Below are 21,621 nucleotides of genomic sequence, written 5' to 3'. Positions count from 1 at the left end.
ACAAAAACATAAAACTAAGTCTTAGGGACTGTAACATGCTATATCTCAGTCCATACCACTGTTATGCACTAATGTCATGCACTAATATGTTCTTTTGTCTTTTACGTGTTCAGGATGCTCTTCCTGGCCAGAAGGTATTCCTGTAGCTAACTAAAAATACACGTATCCAAATCCAGAGTTCCAGGGATAAGTGTGTAGTACCGATAGACCCTAGCAGCTAAGGCATTGGACAGGAAGCCTCAGTGTATATATATCCACCACAAGTGTATAACTCTAGAAAATAATAGGTGGTATAATAATGTGTGGTATAATATCTCAGGTATGTCAAAAGAAAAAACATTTTTAGTGAGATTTATTGCAGTATGTAGAAACATCAAAGTCATTATACATACTTCTAGTCGTGTATTAGCCCATTTGTCAGTCAAGGAAAATAAATAAATACAATGTCAGTCAAATGTTATTTGTTATTAAATTTCATGCATAGTCAATAGGTGCATAATAAAGTAAAGTAAAATGGAGATACCAAAAGGATATAGATAAGTTCATACTATCCTGTTCGTGATCCAATCCCCAACAATCCTGTTTGTATATTAATTTTAGAGCCTGTATGGACGTTTCATACATGCACAGAGACTCTATATATTTTTTTCTGCACTTATTCATTAACAGCCTGAATATGGACATTTGTATTAATGCTTAGGACTTCATCTGTCCCTATGGCCATTCCATCCCTCTACCTTAGGGGACCTATGTCGAGGACAACTTTTCTCAAGTAAGGGGGTTTGTGGTATCCCGGTACAGGACCTGGTCCTGTCTAAAGTCCCCTCAGCCAGAGTCCCTTCATTCCCATAGGGCTCTCCTGCAGGGCTTACCCCTGGTCACCTCATATAAGCTGTATATTGTTTAATATATAAAAGATAATATAAATGTATAGGAAATATGTATGTGTAGGACCTTTCCTGGGTCATGTGATGTACAGTTGTAATGTATATTTGCTTAAGAACCTTCCAGGGTCATGTGATGTACCAAGAGTTCACTGGGTTCAGGACTTACAGGTTTGCTGATGAATGAGCTTAGTCCAGCCCCTTAATATAGGGCTGTAGCCACTAAATTCACTCTCTTAGTTCCTGCTCTCTCTTAGTTCCGGAACATCAGAGAAGCACAAACATCTCTGCAGCCACTAAAACGTGAGTTACCAAGCTCAATCTAGCAAATCCTGTGTGACTACTACCAGCTAGAATATTATGATTAGTAGCACAGTGGCCTGCATCAAAGTCCCAGCAAAGCCTGTGAGGAACCTGCATTGCGGTTACCTCTTAAGAGACTGTTATTTATGAAGACTGTTGCATAAAATCTTCAAGTAAAGTTCTTCAGTTTATTCATAAAGTCTGCTGTGGACATTCTGTTATTTTCCCTACCGTTTCTGGGATGGTTGGCGGTAGGACCATTAACACTAAGGAAACCGCACCCTGGTGTCACGATATCTAAGGGTTAATACCAACAGACCCAGCACTCATATCCCCGCAACACCCCAGACACCACAACTCTCCTGGTTTACCACAGTAGATTCTGATGTAGCTAATAATCCATAGTCATGTCTTAAGGTCTTTTATGGGTTCGATAAGGATAATTATCTCCGATAGGTGGCACTAGAGAGTCATCTTTCCTCATTTTTGAGGTGAGCTTATTTGGATAACATGTATACCTGTGTAATATGTGTGTACCATATAGAAGTACTATATATGTGTGTGGCCTAGTGGTACTCGGTTTGTGTTTGGTTTAGTGGTACTATGTATCTGTGCAATATAGTGGTATGTGTTTTACAATACATCTATGTGTATTGAGGGAGAGGGTGCCTCACTGAATCTTTCACCTAAGTACGAAATGCCTAGTTAAAGCTCTGAAAGAATTGGCCTACAAGCAGACACCTGTTCATCCCCCAAATGTCAGGTACCACGTAGGTGAGTAGAGATGGGCATCGTATGGGCATCTTCACTATGATTAAAAAAAAGTTTACTTACATTTTTCACCTGAAAGATAGTCGTATCTTCAAGTGCAATTGAGTAATAGTTACTATGGTCTAATCATATTTAATAAATCGAATGTTGCTCTATAATGACATCTGCAGGGATTTATCATAACATCACTGCTGAATAACTGGATTGTAAAAGTTAAATTCTTATCTTAGATTTGTCATATGAATCTAATTTCTTCGTCTTGAAGAAAAGCCATCTATAAATCTTTCTTGTGTACACAGTGAAGCAGCTCATTTTTAATATTTTATAAATATAATTATAATTAAATTTTAGTTTGTCCTTTCATAAATCTAATTTAAATAGGTTTAATGGCTTTTGCAATGTTGCTAAATATAAAAGTCAATATCAGATTGTTCCTTCTGTGATTTTAATAGTGATATTTATGCTGATGAAAGGGGCATCAGACAAGACTTGCAAGAAATTTAACATAATTAAAATAATATAGATTATATGATTGTAGGAAAAAACTAGGCATATTGCATTTGAGTGTAAAATATTTCTAGTCACACAAGTAAATTCTTTCATTAACAAGAAAATCTAAATTGAATGCAGTGTTCAGAATATCCAAAAAATGTCCACATGGCTTTGGCTAGACAGAGACTATTTAAAGGGGTACTCTGCCGTAGACATGTTATCCCCTATCCGGCCACTGAGACCCCCGTGATCTCCGGGCCGGGGAGGAACGTGACGTACCAGCCCAGAGATCACGGTGGGTCCCAGAGGCCGGACCCCCACAATCTGACATATTATTCCCTATCCTTTGGATAGGGGATAACATGGCTAGGGGTGGAGTACCCCTTTAAGTAAGAGAAGCAGTTACTTACCCATGTTCATGGTGGTGTGGCATAAAGCATTATTGTAGCGTGAAGAGCTTTTTTTTAAGTTGTTTTCGGGAACCCAACATCTGCAACTTATATCTTGTCTGTCCCCTATGACAGCAATATTTTGATGAGTTGGCCACATTTAGGCTTTAACAAGAAGAGCTAAAAAATGTATCATTCTTGACAGGATAAGATCTTCGAATTATCCTTACAGAAGAGGTGGTGGTGGAAGCTCAAGATTATATGTCCCATGTGCCATTCACAATAGAATGGTCCTGACCTTAAAGGGGTATTCCAGGCATAACCTTTTTATATATATATCAACTGGCTCCGGAAAGTTAAACAGATTTGTAAATTACTTCTATTAAAAAATCTTAATCCTTCCAATAGTTATTAGCTTCTGAAGTTTTCTGTCTAACTGCTCAATGATTATGTCACGTCCCGGGAGCTGTGCATGATGGGAGAATATCCCAATAGCTCCCGGGACGTGAGTCATCAGAGAGCAGTTAGACAGAAAACAACAACTCAACTTCAGAAGCTAATAACTATTGGAAGGATTAAGATTTTTTTTATAGAAGTAATTTACAAATCTGTTTAACTTTCCGGAGCCAGTTGATATATAAAAAAAAGTTTTGGCCTGAAATACCCCTTTAATATTAGTCCTTGACATGTCAGTAAATAACAGTGAGCACTACCATTCATAATACTAGGTTCATGGTTAGGTAACAAAAAGTCACTAGTCTAAATGGCCAATATACGCATGCACAGGCCTTGTTAAATGCCTCCAAATGTTTTTGGGTCTGAGTCTGAATTTACATAGTGGATATATGAATTTATTGGCACTTTTATCCCCCATTCAAGTTTGTTTTGTTTTTTTGTAGGATTATATAGATAGTTCACTAGAGTTAGTTTGTCTCAGGTAGCATGTGCTGTATACCTAAATTGGTTCATACGCAGCACACCCTACCCTACTCTCCACCTCTCTGTAGCACCCTCTCCAACGTAGTAGTTGCATGGAGGACATTATAAAGCAGTCCTAAGCAGTGTAAGTAGTGAACCCAGCACTGTGTGAGACAGTAAGCCAGCAGTGTCTCTATCTGTATTTCTATCTCCTTTACTGCCCTTGCTTCCTTAAAGGGGTAATTCAGGAAAAAACTTTTCTTTACATATCAACTGGCTCCAGAAAGTTAAACAGATTTGTAAATTACTTCTATTAAAAAAATCCTTTCAGTACTTATGAGCTGCTGAAGTTAAGTTTTTCTTTTCTGTCTAAGTGCTCTCTGATGACACCTGTCTCGAGAACTGTCCAGAGTAGAAGCAAATCCCCATAGCAAACCTCTTCTACTCTGTGCAGTTCTCGAGACAAGCAGACATGTCAGCAGAGAGCACTGTTGTCAGACTTAAAAGAACAACTCAACTTCAGCAGCTAATAATTATTGGAAGGATAAAGATTGTTTAATAGGAGTAATTAACAAATCTGTTTAACTTTCTGGAGCCAGTTGATACATATATATATATATATATATATATATATATATATATATAAAAGTTTTTCCAATTAAACTGCTCTCTCATCCACCCTTCCCTCTCCGTATACCTCTATAGGCAGCTGACGAGGTTTAAAGGAACCCCAATAAACACTGCTATAGACACAGAGATCAGTAATATATGCAGGTTCTAAGATGTTAAAGAGGGCCTGTGGTCACTCCAAAAAATATAGTGGCCTAGTTTCAGTGGTGTTTTTTTTTTTCTTGCTACGCCCCATAATTTCTGAGATATAAGGGTTTTACAATTTGTTTGACTATTTCAGGGGGAATGTTTAAAGGCCATCTGTAGTGAATTAACACTTATCCCCTGTCCACTGCGGCTCTCCCGTGCAGGAGACGTGCCTGCTGCAGCGTCATGCTGATGTAGTTTTATGCAGCATTCGTGCATCCCCGCCTCGCCCATAGTGCCATATGGGAGGGGTGGCGTGGAGGGGGCGTTACGTCGACCTCACTGAGGTCGACGATACACACATTAGCCGCTCTCACAGAGTGCCGATGCCGGGCCCCATTCAGGAGATCGTGAGGGGTCCCAGCGGTCGGACCCCGCAATCAAACACTTATCATAGGGGCAGGTCCTGCATCTCTCCCTAACTGTGTATATGCTTTACTGCCTATACCAGTTTTATACTGCCAATGGTTTGGACAGCAGAAACCTGGTGATAAGTTCCCTTTAAAGCCACACAGCCTTCTCATTTCACCCCTGAGCGTAGCAGTAACATCCCATTTTTTTTTATTAAAGTTCCTGCCTTTCTTACTATTCCATGAAAAGTACAGATTGTCAACAAAATAGTAAAATCTCATTTGGAATTAAGACAGCTGTGGACTAACCACACGTCCTCTTTAACATGCCCGATCCTTAGTGATGAAGCATGCCAGTCATCCCCAGTGAGTTAATATGTTACATTTCCAAATGGGCCAAAGCATTCAACGCCTCTACTGGAGCTATTTTACATATTTCTCTATAACAAAATGAGTATAGCCATCAGAAGAATGAAAAGGACATTTAGAAGTTTCCAGTGCTGCATCATTGCGCCCCACTGTCCCATCAAACCCTTGCCAACTTTTGTTTTTTTTCAATATATTTTTACTTTAGTACAACTAGGACATTATAACATAGAAGATGGGCAACTTTGAAATTCCTAAACACCTAGTAACCGACAAGATTAGGATTTTAATACAAACCTGTGACCTTTCATTCAAGAAAATGTCAGATCTGGTTATGATAGTAAAGTTTAGATAGAGTAAGATTTCTTTATCAGTAAGATAAGTATATCACACTTTTATTTAAGCTTTATTATCATTGTATGGTCACTGCATCATAAATAAGACTGGTAGAACAACCTTTATCGTTATTGTTACACCCATAACAGGGAACCTGTAGGACCAGGCTGAAGCATAATGATTGCCCAATACCAATATCCTCATTGGACTGTATAGGAATCTAAAGAGGATGAGAACTGATGGGAAATATGTCATGCTGTAAATAGAGATGAGTCAAATGTCTCCAGGAATTGTTCTATTTTTTTTTTTATAGTAGACAGAGTGTCCTAAAATTAAGGAAACACCCATATATAATGGTAAAAAATAATTTGGTGGATAGTGATTTCGTTTTAAACACAAGTTGTGAGGATAGGGAGGAACTTGTTCACATGTCACCAACATAATATAGATAGAGCAACAAAAATAATGACTCCCCTGCCCTGCAAAAGTATAGAATGGAAGATTTATTGAAACATATCCGCCTAACAATAACACGTTTTGTGATTCCCCTTCACTGGCCACACCTACCTGGACATGTTAAAGGAATGGCTTATGCCATAAATAGAAAAAGAGCTGCAAAACTTGGTCATTCAGCAGGATGGTGCACCACCACATTTCCATATGGATGTTCACCGATACATGGCTTAAATTATACCAGAAATCTACTCCAGCTGTTAGAGTTAGTGTAAATAAGGCTTAGAAAGCACACTTAAAGGGGTACTCCCCCAATCCTTCATGCAGCAACCCCGCTATCATCAGCCTCCAGAGCGAACATCGCTCCGGGTCTGATGACTCATGATCACTGTGCCAGAGTATCGTGACATCACGGCTCCACCCCCGTGTGATGTCACGCTCTGCCTCCTCAATGCAAGCCTATGGGAGAAGTCGTGACGTCACGATACTCCGGCCCCGTGATCGTGAGTCATCAGACCGAGACCGAACATTGGGGGGTGCTGCATGAAAGATTGCGGGGGTCCCCAGGGGTGGGACCCCCGTGATCAGGCATCTTATCCCCTATCCTTTGGATAGGGAACAAGTTGTCTTAGCACCGGAGTACCCCTTTAAGGGTGATAGGAAATGATCACATAAAGGCAAAACGTCAGCTTCATAGCAAGATTAGTACATTTCTCCATCCCTGAGCCATAATCTTTGTTTTGTACAATCAAGCAATGGTCAAACTGAGTCAAAGCACATTTTAAGTTTTATTAATGTAGAGCAATCCAAGGCTCACACATACATTCAGACAGCATTTTAAATGTAGCAAACATTACAATGCAAGGAAAACCTTGAGCACTGTACAGTCATACCTCCTTGGCAAATGATTACCTATGTTACGTGCAGGCTATCCATGTAAACAAGAGAGCAAAACAGCCAGCAAATGTTGCCTGTCATTTAATATAATGGCATCCTTTAAAGTTATGAACAGCACACACCTATATGACATGACCTCAAGGATAGAACTGATAAAATAGAAGTAAAAATACATAAACCGGGTGCACGTTTATAAAGGGCCTTTTATAAAAACACTTAAGAGATGGAAAAAATGAAATCATGAGGGGAAGTCTATGAGAAGGGGGGAGGGGGACATAAAGAGCAGTCTGTTGGGAAGAGGAGGAAACCATTGTGAGCAGGGTGTGCAAAAAAAAGGGACAGCTGAAGCAGTCTGTGAGAAAGAGGGGAAAATTTTGGTCTGATATTGGGTCTGAATTTCTTGTCGATCTGAATTAATTTTGGGGCTTGCTCTAGGTCTTATTTCACCTTTTTTGGCATGCATGTATACCAGATGTGAGTAGGACACATATGTTTTGGGTTCAGAAGCTGAGCCTGTTCTATAAATGGTGGGTGCGAGCTGCTATCAGCAGATGACACTCTTGGTCAGCACCCAAAATAAAAAAATAATTTGATTCAGGACTGTTTAGCAACCTAGATAACGTCTAGGCAGTTAGATAAATGCCATGTACCAGTCACTTTCTTCCAGAATTTCGACTTTTGTAGTGACCTTACATCTTGAAAAACCATAAAAAGTAAACCCTATCTACCCCAAAAAGACAGTAAAAACTATAGCTTATTATGTTTTTAAAGTTGCAGGGGGCAGAATACGTAGATTGAAAGCTATTTTTAACAAACTTCTTTATAAATAGTAAAAGATAACAAGAACTATTTCAATTATGTATCGCTGCAAATGTAGTGTCCCACAGAATAAAGTTAGTAATGTTAGTAATCATTTATATTGCACAGTACGCAGAGTAACCCCCCCCCCCTCCCCAAGTGGCTCAATTTACACTACAATCAGTCATACCAAAAATTCTTTGTTTCTCAGTACATTTTATGGTGAAGGGGGCCATTAAAAAGTACAACTGCCCATGTAAAAATAAGCCTAAATATGGCTCTGCGGATGACAAAAAAGGCTTGTGCCTCTTAGAATGAGAATAAAACAAAAATTGGATTTGGCTGCATTTTAAGAGGTTAAATGTTTGGTATAGAGCTCACTATGTTGTAGGGATGTCCAATCTTAAAGAAAATTTATGGGGACGGCACTAGTGATACAATTTTTCAATCTATTGTGAGTGTTCTCAATGCACTCCACTTGCAGGTGGATATATAACCTCCACTCTGGAGGTGTAAATAAGAGGGAGACCTTTGTGTCTGGAGGTGCTCAACGTATATCAGAAGATAACAATTGAATATAATAACTGTAATAGAAGAACAGATACGGGGCACTCACACTGTGGCACTTGAACGAAGGCTGTTGGCTGAAGGTGGTCTCAGTCCCGGATTTCCATGGCGGGGAGGCGGCAGGTGTAACGAGGGGAGCCTCAGACGCCGTAGGGATGTCCCAATACCAATTTTTTAAGACAGAGTACGAGTATTGATACTTTAATTCTAGTACTCACCTATACCAATTACGAGTAATTTTATTTTAAAGTGAATCTGACACCAGGGTGACCCAGTCTCTGGCGCTGCTTACCCTATGATATGTGGGTTCCTTGTTGTGTACAATGGAGGCAGCTGCTGTAGTATGAGACAGTGTTTCTCTCTTCTCCATTGGACAGAAAAGGGAATTTGCATTGGCGGCGAGGCCAATGTCTCCGGAGCGATTGCGCTGATGTTCACATGGTGAGCAGTGGTAGAATCCGGCTCACCTGCACTTTCTACCTATAAATGCAAGTTAGTGCAGGTGACTCTGCTGTAAGATTGCATTTAATAGTAAGTTGTATGCCCTTGTAGGTAGTATAGATAGTTGTAGACATTAGTGTGGTGTCACGGTACAGGACCTTGTCCTGTCCCTGTCTATAGTCCCCTCAGCTAGAGTCCCTCCATTTCCACAGGGCTCTCCTGCAGGGCTTACCCTTTGTTCGCCACACATAAATATGTTACTGTATATTATTTAATGTATATAGATGTAATCTAAATGTAAATGACCTTCCTAGGTCATGTGATATGTTATAATGGTTGTACAGATATTTAGGACCTTCCTGGGTCATGTGGTAATGTCATCTGATGTACCCAGAGTTCTCTGGGTTCAGGACTTACAAGCTTTGCAGCCAATGGGATTAGTCCAGCCTCCTTGGTATATAAGGGGCTGTAGCCACTAAATTCTCTCTCTTATCTCCCGGATACAAAGCAAGCACAATCAGCATATATCTTTATTCATCTCAACTAGGCCAAAGCCTAAAGGACCAGCAGCCACTAAAACTGTGAGTTATAAAGCTCAACCTACAAATCCTGTGTGACTACTAATCCACTCAAATCTTATAATTAGTAGCACAGTGGCCTGCTTAAAGCTAAAAACTACAAGTCCCAGCAAAGCCTGTGAGGAGCCTGCATCCCGGTTACCTCAAGAGAAACTGTATAATTGTAATTGACTGTTTTGCATAAAACTTCATGTAAAAGTTTCCAATTATCTCATTAAATCTGCTGTGGACATTCCGTTTATTATCATTACCGTTTGTGGGCCAGTTGGCAGCAGGACCTCCAATACTAAGCGAACCACACCTTGGCATCACGACAAGTAAGGGTTAATACCACCAGACCCTGTAATATCATTGCAACACCCCAGACACCACATTAGCATCTGCCCCCTGTAGACAGCAGCTCCCTGTAGACCATAGCCCCATCCCTGTAGCCCCCCTTGTAGACAGCACGCCCCCCCTTGTAGACAGCGCCCCCCTCTTGTAGACAGCATCTCCTCTTGTCCCCCTTGTAGTCAGCAGCCCTCCCCTTGTAGACAGCAGCCCCCCCCCCCCTTGTAGACAGCGCTCACCTGCGGATGTCCTCGAGTGTTGCTGCTTTGCTGCCCCGTTCTCCCTTTCTCCCGTCCGCATCATGACGTCCTATGGAGGAGCATGTGACATGCACGTTACTCTGCTTCCTCCGTAGCATTACGCTGGGTGCAGGGGAGGAGTTAGAGTTACGTTTGTCACATGCTCCTTTATGGGACACTATTATGCGGATGGGAAAATGGGGCAGCGGAGTCGGGCCGCACTGCAGCAGGTATCGGACATGGTATTGCGTCCCCAATACTAGTATCGGTATCGGGACATCCCTAAAAGTGGTTATGCCTGTGATGCTTATCCCTGTCCTCGGACACGGTTATCTGCAGAGTATAGGGTTTGGGGGTATTGGGCACTGTAATGGGTACAATAATGGGGACACATGCAGCAGGATAATAAGGTCATGTTTCTAGAGGGTGAGGATGGCTGCAGAAGTAAGGGATGACAGATTTCTGGGAAGCAAACCCTGCAGGTGTCAGGAGAAGCTGTAATATTGGTGTGAGCCGGATGGAGAAGAAAATAAAATGTCTACAATCAGAAAAGAAAAATATTCATTCTGAACAACTAAATGGAACAGGAATGGGCTCCCAGAGTTAGTTGTACAGATGGTCGCCAGGCACCCCAGTGACACAGATTCCATGAGGTTCTCACCATACACTGAGTCCATTTGAATTCAACAATGTTTTATTTATCTTTGCTGCAGCAGTGCCATCTAGTGACCACAGTAAGACATTGCAAAACAATGCAGCATAACATACTGTATATCAGTGTTTCCCTACCAGGGTGCCTCCAGCTGTTGTAAAACTACAACTCCCAGCATGCCCGGACAGCCTTTGGCTGTCCGGGCATGCTGGGAGTTGTAGTTTTACAACAGCTGGTGGCACCCTAGTTGGGAAACACTGCTGTACATAATGAACTATGGAATAAACACAAGGCTGCCGTTAGCATGGTAGCTCTGTGTGTTAATCACCAGGCAGAGCATGTGTGACGTCATACCCTCCCAGACATTTTTGGTCACTATAAAGAAGGTATTTTTTACTGGAATAAAGCAGCTAAATCTACAAAGGCATCCCTTGCATATGCTTGTTTTTCCGACTAAACAACTATAGATAAAGTGACAGATGCCTTTTAAAGGGGTTCTCCCTTGTTTATACTGTTTTTTTTTAATTATGTTTGTGTGTTATGTGTATAAGTATGTGTTTTTTTTTATGTGTGTTGTGATTATGTATATATGTATTTTCTTACCTTTTGCGAAGACCCGGAAGCTGGCCCCTTTTTCTTCCAGCGGCTTGCTGTGTAACCTCGGCCTCCGCCATGTTGTGTTTGGTAAGTGGGATGTCGGGGGGGGGGGGGGGGGGGTGTTTCTGACGTCCGAGGCAAATCTTTTCTTCGTGTTTCTTCCGTGGCTCAGCGATGAATCTGCGGCCTCTTCCGGCGCATGCCATTTGTATGTTTGTTTTTTTTAACAATAAAGTTTTTTTGTCTAATTGACAAACTGTCTGCGCTTGCGCGAAGCTATGCTATTAGCGTAAACCTAACGTACGCTATGCTGTTAGAGTAGCACTTGCGTACTCGCGCATGCGCAGTCAGTTTGTCAATTAGACAAAAAACTTTATTGGTAAAAAAAAAAAAAAAACACTACCTGCGCATGCGCCGGAAGAGACCGCAGATTCGTCGCTGAGCCACGGAAGAAACAGGAAGAAAAGATTTGCCTCGGACGTCAGAAGATAGGAAGGAAAGAAGCAAGAACACACCCCCCGACATCCCACTTACCGAACACAACATGGCGAAGGCCGAGGTTACACAGCAAGCCGCTGGAAGAAAAAGGGGCCAGCTTCCTGATCTTCACAAAAAGTAAGAAAATACATATATACATAATCACAACACACACAAAAAAACACATACTTATACACACATAACACACAAACATATTAACAAAAAACAGTATAAACAAGGGAGAACCCCTTTAAGCTTATGTTGTTCTATATTGAGAACTGCAACCACTAAGATTTTGTACCATTATAAGCGACAGAAAAGAAAGTTCAATAAAATTGCATGTACACATGCTCTGTCTTCCACCTACCCTTGTAGCTATAGCAGTCAACCACAGCTGCTTTTATAGAGAGTCAGAACTTTCTTAGCTTGTCTGAATATTGGATTTGAATCCAGCTGAGGAGACATATTGTAATGGCTATTATATTATAATGGTTCACGAGAGAAGAGGTGGAATAAGAATCGTCTGAGACCTGGGTTGGACTGGCCACCAGAGCACTATGCTCCAATGAGCACAGACCTAAAAGACAACCCTATTTGCAGCTGACAGGGGAACCAAAGTTGCTACTGTCTATTTTTTTTATACATGATCCACAAATAACTTGTTATGTTTTATAAATGTCAAATGTGTACAATATGACAGCAATGTTTGTAACGTAATGTAAAGGGACTAGTTTTGTAAAGCCATTCTAGATCCGGGTCAACTCTGACTTCACTAATAAATACTATACAGTGGTCCCTCAAGTTACAATATTAATCGGTTCCAGGACGACCATTGTATGTTGTGTGACACTGAGGCAGGTTTTAGGGCAATGAAAGGGTGTTTTTCCAAGACCTTTATCCTAGGTGAGCTAGCAGAGATGCTCATCAAGTGCCAAATTAATGAGGCCAGCAGAAGTCTGCATTTAAGGAAACATAATAGTCTGGTCTCTTCCCAGATGACAGCAACGTGGCTGTAAAGAGGGAGGCAGGGTCCTTGTGAGAAGCACCCAGCCAGGCGCTGTGAGTGACCCCAACAGTGAAGTGGACAGACAAGGATCTAAGTACACACAGCAAGAGGCTGCAAATGCTATGTGTGAACAGTGAGTAAAGGTTGCAGGAAACTTGTGTTTTGAGCTGGTGGAGACTAGCTTACCAGTGGATAGAGAGGGAAGTGTTTAATGTGTAGTTAGTGACTGAACAGTCTAGGATTTTGTTTGTTCCTGTGTTATGTTTTTATTTATCCATCCTGCAACCTATCTAATAAAGCTGGCGAGGAGCCAGACTTGCATAAAGAACTGTTGTTTGCCTGCTGAATTAAGAAAAAACATGTCCTGTGGCTGCGTCAAGGACAATCCCAGAGCTATCCCCAGAGTGAAATCCCTACAATTGGTGGAGAATGCGGGAAGTACGTTGCTAGGAGCAACCAGCAGTTGAGTTGCAGTGAAGTTGTTGCCGGGAGCAACCAACTGTGTATGTTGGAAGTGAGACAAGCCCAGCTGTGGAGTACAAGAGCAGGACTGAGACTGTGGTGAAGGCATTGCTAGGGTCAACGGATCGCATCAAGCGAGTGAGCGCTTTCTCAGGTGAGGAGACAGGTGGATGGGCCACCTGGGCAGCACAGCAGCAGAAAACCATGTGGGATTTTTTTTTGCAAAGATGGATCGACGTCAAAATGCCATTGCTAGGAGCAACCGACAAGGACAGCAGCCGGTTGTCATCAAGATGGATGCTATGGTGAGCACCTTGATGAAATTGGCTGCAGCTCAGGTGCATGGATGTGAGGATCCATGAGTTGATGGTGGGTGGTATCCCGTTGTTCGTGGAACTGGACTGTCACCAGGCTGTATCCAGAGTCATGCCAGACATAATACCTTTTGTGTAGATAGATAGATAGACCAGAGCCTGGTAAGACTGTTCTGATTGACTTTGAAACATGTTATGGGACAGTAAGCCATGTGATGGAGGTGTGTGCACAGCTTAAAGGGGTATTCCAGAAAAAAAACTTTTATATATATATCAACTGGCTCCAGAAAGCTAAACAGATTTGTAAATTACTTCTATTAAAAAATCTTAATCCTTTCAGTACTTATGAGCTTCTGAAGTTAAGGTTGTTCTTTTCTGACTAAATCCTCTCTGATGACACCTGTCTCAGGAAACACTCAGTTTAGAAGAGGTTTGCTATGGGGATTTGCTTCTAAACTGGGCGTTTCCCGAGACAGAGAGAAGAGGTTCATCAGCTGACAGAGAAGAAAGCAAAAATGCTTGCAGACTTGAAGAAAGAGCAAGAAGTGGAGCTTCAGCTTGATAGCCGTGGAAGAGCTCGAGAAGGAGAAAGTAGTAATAGCTTGTAAGGTGCAGAGCCTGGAGGTGCAGAACGAAAGGCACATTAAGTCTTATACAGCTACCTTGGATTTGCTTGGAACGCAGCTCTCCAAACAAGAGGTTCAGCTAAAAGTCTATGAGCAGAATGTGTCCAAGATGGAGCAGCTGAGTAAAGACAATTGGAGGAGAGTTATCAAAACCTGTGCAAAGAAAACGTTGCCCATAGCAACCAATCAGATGACTTCTTTCATTTTTAACACGGTCTCTGCAAAATGAAAGAAGCTATCTGATTGGTTGCTATGGGCAACTGGGCTACTTTTCCTTTACACAGGTTTGATAAATCTCCCCCAATGAGCAGATGAGAGAACAACTGCTGTCCCTGGAAGATACTGTCAAAAACTAGACAGAATTGCTGCAAAGAGAAAAGGTGAACTCTGCTAAGCTCAAGAGTGAGCAGCAGAAACATTTAAAGCTGGAAGGGGACATGAAAGTCCCAAAAGAAAGCAGAGACCAAGCTGTAGCAAAACTGGCTAGAGAGAGCTTAAAAGTGTCTCAGATGAAAACTGAGGCCAAAACCACAGCCAATCGGGTTGAAGAAGAAAAACTGCTTGAGGGGCAAAGGCCGCTGGAGACCGGGATGCTTACTCTAAAAGTGGCAGAATCTGAGTGTGGTAGCCCTTGGGGGGTGTATAGTAGTGGGGATGTTGTATCGGTATATGAGGGGTTAATGTTCACCCTATAGTTCGTGACGCCAGGCTGAGGGCTAGTATGCTGAGGTAATTCTCCGGCCTATCGCCGCCCTTCCCAGTAACGATAGGTGCATGAAATGACTGAAGTTCCACAAGGAGATTTAACTTGAACTTGAACAACTTTACTTAAGTGCTTGCGGTACCTCCAAGGCACAGTAACAGTCTAATATAACAGTCATTATATTTCTTAGTGACTGACAGTTGTTGCGGACCTTGAGGTATTTAGAAAGTCCCTGAATTTAGGGTAGATATTGCAGATCCGTCCGGATTTAGGGGTTAGATTAGGTCCAGTGATGCTGCAGAGTGTCTGGGGATTGATACACTCTCGATTTAGCATTGATCAGCCGTCGCCGCAAGGCTCAGGCCTAACTCACTGCGAGAATAGCTGCGCAGGTCCTTCTCGGTTGACAGCCCAGTAACAAGAGAGAGAATAATGGCCGCCGCTCCCTTATATGGGCAGGGGCGGGGTGAATCTGATTGGTCCGAATACCTGTCATTCACTCGTACACAGAATGATGGGATTGCATACGTCATAGGGACCTCCACAGGTCCTCAAGCAGAAATACCATAGAGTTCACCTAGTCACGTGACCCGCAGGTCCTGGTACGCTACGCGCAGGTAACTAACTATTCATTTACATCTATATAACTATATTTACATAAATCTTGCATAATTTACTGGTTTACTAGATGGAATAGAGGTGACAAGGGGTAGACTATACAACATGGACCCCTATGTCCTAGGGACTCGGGCTATAGGGACCCATACACATAAAGGGACCGCATAGGATGCGGTACCGGGACACAACAAACCCCCTTACTTTAGATAAGTCGACCTCGACGTCTGTCCCCTGAGACAGAGGGACTAGGACTAGAACAGGATGCTATGAAACAGGACAACAGGATAAAACATCTGGTGTACATCCTAATTAAACTAAACACATTTACATTCTTTTGATACCTCTCCTAGTATCTGGATTAGACAATAGAAATCTATCTAAACATTTCAATGCTATCTGGACATTAATAAAGCGATTTATCCTTTAGTTTCTAGCTTCCTATACAACCTTATTAGATCTATTATACATTTTGAAGTTTACTAGACAATTAGGCAGCTATCTGACATGTAGTTGCTAGCTCCTAAGACATTTTATTAGCTCTCCATACAATTTTTATGAGGCTGAACTGAACATTAGCATAACTTTCTTTACATGAGAGTATCTAGACATTAGTACAGCTCTATTTACCTTTAGTTTCAAGCTGACTTAGACACTTTTATTATCTCACACATTTTATTTCTTTGCCAACAATAAGTTACCTGTACGTACACATAAAGTTATACTGGTTAGCCTGAAGCTAGGTCACAGTAAGGATGGCTGCTAGGGTCTATCAGCTACACGCTACTTACCCCTAGAGCACTTTCAAAACAACCTATCTAAGTTATACTTACAATTACGTGTTTAATTCTATATTAGTAAGAGCACCTACTGGCCAGGCAGAGCATCTCACACACGCAATGAAGGAGAAGAAGAAGTGTACCTAACAGTGGCAGGAATTGGGTATCAATATGCTACAATTTCTTAAGTGTTTTCTTAAGTGAGATATATTTATTTTGGTGTATGTACTAGAAAATGTTGAGGTAGTACATGTAAGTTAGTAATCTAGGGTACTGAAAAGTGATTGGCAGAGCATTGAAGGGGGTTATCAAAGGTACTATGTGTGCAGGTAGTAAATGTGAGTCCTGGTACCTTATGGGTAGTTTGCCCTGTGTAGTCCTTTTGAGACCTCCGCAACACCACCCTGAACTGAGGGGTTCTCTTAAGACAGGTGGAGTAGTGGCATCAATATCTGGAGCAGTCATTGGAGCAGAAAAGATGTTGGGTGTAGCAACCAATGGTGGTTGACAGGGGGCAACAGCTACTGGCAACTGACTGGGTGGTGATGTATGTAGTCCGAAATGGCTGAATGGAGCCATTTCGGACTACATCACCCGCCCACGCCGAAGGGGAACAGGAAGACTTCCCCTGCCCACCGCTGCAGCCCCCCATACAACAGCCAAGGACCTTCGGCTTACCTACGAGGCCGGTGCCATCCGTGCCAGCCGCGGACCTTGCGGAGAGGACAACTCCAGCACTACCTATAACGCTGCCGGACACAGGAGATACAGACCTTCACTGCCGGAGGCCTGACACCTCCGTGCCACATCACCGAAACAGCTCCTCTGCTGATACCAGCAATACCAGCGGTCACAAGGGTGGTGAGCGGTGCTGTGCACCGGACTTTCGTTATCCTTCACATCTGTGAGACAGTTTGTTACACTGCACTACCATCGGCTAATTCATTGAGATTGGACACTGCAACTGTTACAACAAGCCGTTATTTGACAGTGTATTTGGCTATCGGCATCACATCGTGCTTATAAGAGACTGAGCAGTTAAGCACACTGTTAACTGATTATTATCGATGCCAACATTGGATGAACTATAGATGCAAGTTTCATTCTATTTTATTTTATTCTCTCTATTGAATTATTAATTAATTGATTTTATACATTTTTATTATTCTACGCTGCACCTTTTGTCCCATGCAAGGGCCCTGCAGGGACACTAGATACCAGCGAATAACATCACCTTTAATAAATATATTATATTTTTTCAATTAATATCTGGATCTCCATCTATTCTTATTCTTTACATTCCACTAACTTTCTTTTACATATACCTTGAGGACTGGTACCTAGTTGATTTATCAACAATTTGATTAGGCCTTTCTGTACAGATGGGATGCAAAGGGGCTCTTGCGTCCCTCCGGGGGTTCTTTATCACGTTGCACACGGAGCACTCGGCACACCATTTCTCGATGTCTCCCCGCATCCCAATCCAGTAAAATCTCATTCTGACGGTGATCTCTGTCTTATGGACCCCAAAGTGTCCGGATTGATCATGATAGGCATTCAGAACCATGGCTGCATCCCTCCTGGGAAGCACAATCTGGTGTATGCGGTCTCCTGAGACTGGGTCCAGGGAATTTCGGTAGACCAACCCCTTGTGCAGGAACAGGCGATTCCTCTGCCGCCACAGCCGCTTCAATTCAAAGTCTCCATGGGTCTTGCGCACCCGAGTAGGCACTTTCTTGTGGAGGCAATAATCGAGGAGGTCCCCGATAACCCTGCTTTCCTCCTGAAGTGTCTTCCAGGTGGACAGATCTTCAGAGACTTTGGGAGATTCAGGTCCGTCACCCGCCTGGGCAGTTAGAGCATTCTGGCTCACGAACCTTTGGTAGAAGGGAGGCATTTCTACATCTTCCCACACATCTTCAGTAGGAGGTGCTTCTCCTGGGGCCATGCGAGAAAGTACATCCGCATTAACATTGGTTTTTCCGCTGCGGTACTTAATGTTGAAATCATATATGGCCAACCGCTGTTCAAGAGCTCCCAACTTAGCAGTGTTCAAATGGGCAAAGGGGTTTTTATCTGTGTAGACCGTGAAGGGAGTAGCAGCCAGATAGTCCTTAAACTTCTCAGTAATAGCCCAAACCAGGGCCAGGAGCTCCAGCTTGAAGGAGCTATAGTTAGCACCATTCTTCTCAGCACCTCGAAGATGCCGGCTGGCATAGGCAATCATCCTCTCCTTGCCATCTTGCACTTGAGATAAGACCTCCCCCAGACCTTCAAAGCTAGCGTCTGTGTATATACGGAACGGCAGGCTGTAGTCAGGATACGCCAATATGGGGGGTTCCGTGAGGAGATACTTCAGGGCTCGAAAGGCATCTTCTTGTTCTTCGGCCCACTGGATGGGAAGCCTTCCATTATAATTATCCCAGGCAGTCCCTCTCAGTAATGCGGTCAAGGGGCCAGCAATTTGAGCAAAATGGGGGATGAAGCGCCTTTAATTATCCAGCAAACCCCAGTAAACTTCGGACGTCTCGCACCGTCCTGGGTGTAGGCCACTCTTTCACAGCACTCACTTTGTCTGGATCAGGCTGGACTCCTTGAGTACTGACGACATGTCCCAGGTAGTGCACTTGTGGCTTTAGCAAGTGACATTTGGAAGGTTTAACTTTGAGTCCATGTCGGATAAGGACTTGGAAAACTTCTTTCAGGTGATCCAGGTGTTCCTGATATGTTCGAGAATAGACGATGACATCATCTAAATATAACAGAACATTCTGGAAGTTAAGATGCCCCAAGCATCGCTCCATTAGGCGTTGGAAAGTAGCTGGTTCATTGCACAGTCCAAAGGGCATACTTTTGAACTCGAAGAGACCCATACGGGTCACAAATGCGGTCTTCTCTCTATCCTCTTCTGCCATTGGCACCTGCCAGTAGCCGCTCGTCAGATCCAGTGTGGAAAAGTAGGCGGCAGACCCCAACGCAGTCAAATGATTCTTCAATGCATGGGAGAGGATAGGCATCCTTATGAGTTATGTTGTTCAATTTTCGGTAATCCCCGCAAAAGCAAATAGTTCCTTCTTTTTTCTTCACCAGGACCAAAGGTGCAGCCCACGGACTATGGCTTTCTTGGATGACATCGGCCTCTTTCATCTCCACGAGCATTTTCTTTATGGTCTGATACATCCCAGGAGCCACAGGACAATGTCTTTCTTTAATGGGTAGATTGTCTCCGGTGAGAATCCTATGTTTGACCATGGTGGTCCTGCCAAAATCGGTGGGGAACTTGCTGAAAGCTTCTTGATGTTTCTTAGCAACTTGGATGACTCCTTCCACCTGTTCCTTGGGGGTATCTTCGCCTCCTATCTGTAGTTGACTCCCCCAAGGTTCCGTAGGAGTCTGGTCAGGTCCTTGTTGGACCACCTGTGACTTCGAGACCACATCTCGGACGTCTAGAGGGTGTAGAGTAGCCACTGGGGTATACTTGGGTAGTTGGACTGCAACTTGAGAGAGATTAATAAGTCTCACTGGGACCTTCCCATTCCGTACGGTTACCAGGCTTCTAGCAGCTCGCACCAAGGGACAATCTTCCAGTAGAAGGGGTTCCAAGAGCGCTTGGTAATCTTGATTTTTCACCCTGGGTCGGGCACGGCACCAAATAACTGTCTCCGTCTGTGGCTGTAGACTAACGGCTCGGATATCTTGAATCCTTACTCGACAGATCTCTCCTTGATGATTCATGAACTTCTGTTCTGCTTGGAGGATTTTGAGGTGGTGTTGGGCAGCTCGCCGGCCTGGTGGTGACAGGTGAGGGAGAGATGCATGCAGTGCACAGACAATATAATCGAAACAGTGCCTCATAATATTCATGCCTAAAATTAAATCAGCTGCCCCCTCATCCCTAACATTTGTGACAATCACACCTTGTCTTCCTAACACATGTTTTCCCACCTGCACCGTGGGCTCCCAGTAACCATGCCTGGGTACTGGTTTCCCGTTCCCTGCAATTGCTCTGAACTCCGCTTCCTGAGGATCACACAACCTTTCTGGGCCCCAATACTTATAGAAAACCCCCTGTGGAATAGTGGATACCTGAGACCCCGTATCTATCAGGGCTTGTAACCGGATACCTTCAATCATCACCTGTACATAAGGACAAGAAGCTAAATACATAGACAGTCCCTTCTTGTCGCTGGTTGATTCTGGACCTTCAACCTCTACTCCTGGGGTGCGGTCCTCGACCCCAGGGGACGCCCGTTTAAAGCCCAGCATTGGCTCTTCCAGTGTCCGTTCTTGTTACAATAGCTACAGACGGGTCTCTGACTTCCAGGTGGTCTCACAGGAGGGATGCCAGATGGAGCAGCAGGGCGAGGGTCGGCCTTCTTAGGTGGTGGTGTTGCAGATCTAGAAGGATTTGGCCGTACAGCCATTTATTTAAAGGCCTTGGCTAACTGTTCAATGTCCTGTTTAATGTCTTGTAAGTCAGCTGTCCAAGGACTAGAAGAAGGTGTTGGCGGGGCAGATTGAGAAGGGACAGGCGGCTGGGGCGCTGGTCCGGGAGATTCAGCAGCGGGAACACTAATCTCTTCTGTCTAAGGTCCCGACTCTATTACTTTAACCGCGATTCTCTTAAAAGCTGGGAAAGCCATTTCAGGATTTTGCACGGCCAGCATCAAAAGTGGGGCCTTGTCCCATTTGTTTAGCGCTCCTTCTATAAAACGGTCCATCAGTACTCGATTGCCCTGATCGGGCGTGATGCCGTCCAACTTCTGTACTGCCTCTAATGCGCTCTGCAAAGCCACTGCATATGCTCGGAGGGTCTCCCCTGGCTTCTGGCGCCGTTCATAGAGTCGGAGGCGTACCTCCGAGGGAGAATGAGATTCAAACACTTGAGAAAGTCCTTCAAAAATCTGTCCCACTGTGGCTTTATCAGCCGCTGGCCAGGTGCAAAGTTCTTCCAATGCGGGTCCCTGGAGTTGTCCCAGGAGCAGCTGTACCTGTTGATGAGGGGGAAGTGCGTAAAATCCAAAGAGGCTGTAGAATTTTTCTTTAAAGTCTCTTAATGTAAAAGGGTCCCCATTGTAAGTGGGAAGCACAGGATTCCCCAAGAAGACAGGTGCGGCAACTGGTGCTCCAAACACATAGGGAGAGACTGAAGGTGGACTTATTGGGTCCTGTTCCGCCTGTGCTGGAGGTCTCGCTGGAATCACAGGCAGAGCACGTCCTTGTGAGGTCAAAAGTGTTGGTGAAGGCGGCAACACTCTTCTGGCCTGGGGTGGAGACCCCATTGTTGGGGCCACTGGAGCATCGCCCCCTTGCTGTTCAGGTGGGGACTGTGGGACTGCAGGTTCTGACATCTCTGTATTTGGTATGCTTGCCCTTTAAACAGGTCTTGAATTCCTAGGTCCCAAAGAAATACGTAGTTGTTCTCTAATCATGAACTTGAGAGCATAGATTTCAAATTTGAG

The sequence above is a fragment of the Hyla sarda genome, chromosome 1 (genome assembly GCF_029499605.1).
Source record: "Hyla sarda isolate aHylSar1 chromosome 1, aHylSar1.hap1, whole genome shotgun sequence".
NCBI classification, from domain to species: domain Eukaryota; kingdom Metazoa; phylum Chordata; class Amphibia; order Anura; family Hylidae; genus Hyla; species Hyla sarda.
Note: the sequence above shows the minus strand (reverse complement) of the source record.